Source organism: Cynara cardunculus (genome assembly GCF_001531365.2).
Source record: "Cynara cardunculus var. scolymus isolate 2C chromosome LG 12, CcrdV1, whole genome shotgun sequence".
NCBI classification, from domain to species: Eukaryota; Viridiplantae; Streptophyta; class Magnoliopsida; order Asterales; family Asteraceae; genus Cynara; species Cynara cardunculus.
The window spans coordinates 3,950,000-3,953,860 of NC_037539.1; the positions used below are offsets into that span (position 1 = coordinate 3,950,000).

Below are 3,861 nucleotides of genomic sequence, written 5' to 3' on the forward strand. Positions count from 1 at the left end.
AACAGCCACCATGGCATGTTGTGGCTCAAAGTTCGTATCTGACGCCATGTTATGCTCGTGGTACGACATGGCTCAATGCATGGTACACTGTGTCTCAAGGCTCGTCTATGACGTTATGTTATGCCCATGGAACGCTATGGCTTAATGCATGGTTTTTGTAATAGGATATTTAATTTTTCTTTTACCTTTTTAGTTTTAAACATATAACCTAATTTAAATTGTTTAATATCAATTACTCGTTGATTAATAGTATAAAACATATGTGCAATTATATAACTATATATAAGATATACAGATCTGCCGACATAAGGCACATCTTGAAAAACGTTGTGGCCTCACCATGGTTCCTAAGGCTTGAAACTTGACATTGCTGCCACGTCAAACCTTACGTTTTTTTGAACCTTGATTTGTATAGCTAACTCTAATATTCCCAACTCCCAACATAATCCAAAAGCTAAAAACTAGGATTTTCGCATTATCCCTTGGCATGGTCGTCCCCTTGTAACACGGTCGTGTCAACTTTCAAAATCGTTCCTGTTACCTATGTAGAACCGAAACGGATACGATGACACTTTTAAAATACCCATATCCAAAATGGAAACGTTATATTCGATTTAGATAGTTTAAAGAGTAAATTGCACCAAAATGTAAGATATACTATACACACACACATGTTCTGAATCACTTGCATCATCATGCTGCATAACTGAATTACAAGATGGCAAAAGATATCAACATAGACCCATTTCATATATAGCTCCAGAAGACGAACGTTAAAAAAGCACATGATTCTTACATGTAAATTCTGCAAACTCTTTACTATCTTCTACTTGATCTATTGTAACAAAGACCAATTAACCCACGAAGGCTGAGGTTATCAGAAAGGCACCAATTAATCAAAATCCAAGATTCGAGCGGAGTACACAAATTTCTTGAATTGCAACTGTGAAATGAATCCTTCATCGTTCTTGAGAAGAGGCAACCTTTCGAAAGACGAAAGACATCTAGACGAAACAGTAATTTCACAATCAGAGGTGACCAACAAAATCTTATTAGTGTAAAATGAAAATTAACAGAAAGGAATTTGGTGTATGTTTGTCGACATCTTATAACTGTTCATAATCTAAAGATGAAACAAATCTCAGGTTCATTTGGGAATATAACAAATGAAAGATGCCAAAAAATTGGCTCAATCATAATAAAATAAGGTAATCTTGTTCCAAAATCAATACCATCAATAATTTAGCCCCCAAGGGGWTGTTTCCACRAGAACTAGGTGTCTCATGAAGCATCAGAGTTTAACTTCAAATGCCACTAGATGCTATCGACTCCTTAAGGACCATGTCTGCCTAGGGTTTGTTCAGACCACGTGAAAAAGGCTCTTTGCATGAACCCCATGATTAGTTGGGTCAAAGGCACCACATATAAGAGTCTCATAAAACACATACCAACAATATTTGCAACTCCAATTTCAAGCAAAAGGCGTTCAAGATGCCCATGTTTTGACCTAAACAAACCAAACGAGCCAAGTATATCCCACCCAAAGGCAAGATTCCCGTTTATTTAGTTACCATTGTTGATCCCTACCCACCAATGTACAACATAGTTTGACTTAGGTACGATCTCTTCTTGGACAGTAATTATCAATTTGTTGGTCTTCGTATCCACCCCAATCTCAAATATAAGATGAATAACTAGAGTTAGGGAAGATAAAACATGAAAGCATGTATGTTGAAGCCAAATTAATTTAAAGCACAACTAAATATTTCAAATATCCTAACATTATTTATTAGTTGCCACAAGGCACCCCTACAACTAATGGTTCTTGATCATTGAAACAGTAACCAACCCTTTTCTGTCCTTGTGGAAAGCATAAACGACAGGACTTGATAACCCCTGAAAAAGTGTTATACATTATAGCCTCGTGCATAATTAAAATGGGTAAGTTTCGTGCAACGTCAAGTCCTTCATGTTTCAAGGACAGCATACATTGTATCTCATTTTCATAACGATTTCTATTCAAATTTTTAATCCTTTCATAATCTACTTGCAAGACTAACATATTGATGGAGCTATTACAACCCACTGTGTAATCAGTGGATCTATTTGCTTCCATAAATCATCCATTAAACAATCATCCATTCTTATCAACAACTAGATACACATGACATTTATTGTTAGAGATTAAAACCCTAGATGGTAGGGAATCACTGCACAAATTCTTACCCAATGTGCATCTTGCTTCTCTTAGGAGCCGTTTACTAAACACTTACCCGGTAAAATTCGATATTACCATTTACTTACCGGGTAAGATTTTAGTCAACAAAAACGGCTTTTTCTTCGTTTGTATCCTTTGCTGCTAATTACTTGATGTGTTTGGTGAATAGAAATGCCATAGTTACATGTATATATAGAAAGAGTTGAGGGAAAGTGTCTGGTCGATGAACACGGATACACTAGAAGTTTGAACATGGTTGGCATTGCGTCTCGATTAGGAAAAATGATCTGATAATGAGATGCTGTTGTGAGGACCAGGTGAATAGGGGTATTATATTCTCATTTCATCAACTATCCCTTGGAAACGACTAGGTTCAAACTCTGACTTGACACTTATTGGCATACGATTCCACATTGGCATAAAGATGTACATTAAGTCATTAATGATCACAGATAGCTTGACTGGAAGAAACTATACCTTAGCTTGGATCCAGAAGAAGAATCAACTACAGGTGATGAAGGGCAAATCAAATATAGCGTTAAGGATAGGGGAAGAGGCAGGGTATGCAAGACCCTGATCCCATTGAACTTTTTGTGAAAGATACCCTACTAGCAGCTTTGATATGCTAATACTCTTATAAGCTCCCTTGACCATATATCTCCAAACAGTCACCTTCAACCATCGCCCTCCCACTATAACAGCTTAATCATGTACAACTTAATAACAGTTTTGTGCGTTTTTACACTTCAAAATCTTTGGTTGGTAACTCAACTTTTACCATTTCTCTATAATTGCCATTGTTCTTTTTCGTTAGCACATATGAACTTTCCTATGGTGGTAGAATCAAGTACCATGGGATTGATTTGGTATTAGAAATGCCATTAATCTCCCAAGTGCATTTTAGGAATTACAATACGTTGATATATATTACGTTTGCAATGAGTCTCAATGAAGATTTTCAAGAAAATGAATATCATTTAGTATTCACAATCAGAGTGATTGTTCTTTTTGTTGCTTGGTCAATTGGCATGTCCTATGCAAAAAAGTAGCTGAATCAATCCATCAGGTTCTTGTAGCTAGGTTGTGATTGATCACTCCTATAAATGAAATTTTGCTTTGTTCTTCAGCATTCAATATCAAGTCCATCTTATCTTGCTGGATCCCAAATTGGAGGTCAAAGAATAAAAGGAAAATATTCCAGAGCTTCTTGGGAGCCATTTTTCTGGATGAGGAGAAGATATAGGAATATTCGAAGGGGTGAACCATACACCTCAACACACTTAGCTAGTTCAAAAACGTTAATCTCGGTTGAAATAGCAAATTGTACCCAAAGATGCAAATGGGTACCACCATGCATATCATCTTGTATGGAATCATTACCTCTAGATGACATTTTAAGGCTAGATCCCGGTCTCCCACGAGGGATAGTTAAAACATAATGTTAATTTGATAAGGATATATTGAACAACTATGGTACATTGGAACCCAGTTTAGAATCCAAAGTTTACATGTTCGAAAGGAAAATGGTTCCAGGCTCTCGCTCGGCTCACTCCCAACTGTCTTCATCCAACCTTCGTTGAGACTTCTTTTAGTTTCCCTTAAGTGGATTTTGCTTAGTTCAAGACTCTTCCGCCGGAGTTGCA

At 36.7% G+C, this 3,861-nt stretch overlaps 1 long non-coding RNA gene across 1 annotated transcript; it reads right to left on the minus strand.

Annotated features, from left to right (window-relative positions):
* Positions 1-726: 726 nt before the first annotated feature.
* LOC112523553 lies at positions 727-2,375 on the minus strand. The gene is made up of 2 exons (XR_003070278.1): positions 2,227-2,375; positions 727-1,004 (listed from the first exon to the last, which is right to left on the minus strand). It is a non-coding gene; the product is annotated as an uncharacterized LOC112523553 (long non-coding RNA).
* Between the last annotated feature and the right edge of the window lie 1,486 nt (positions 2,376-3,861).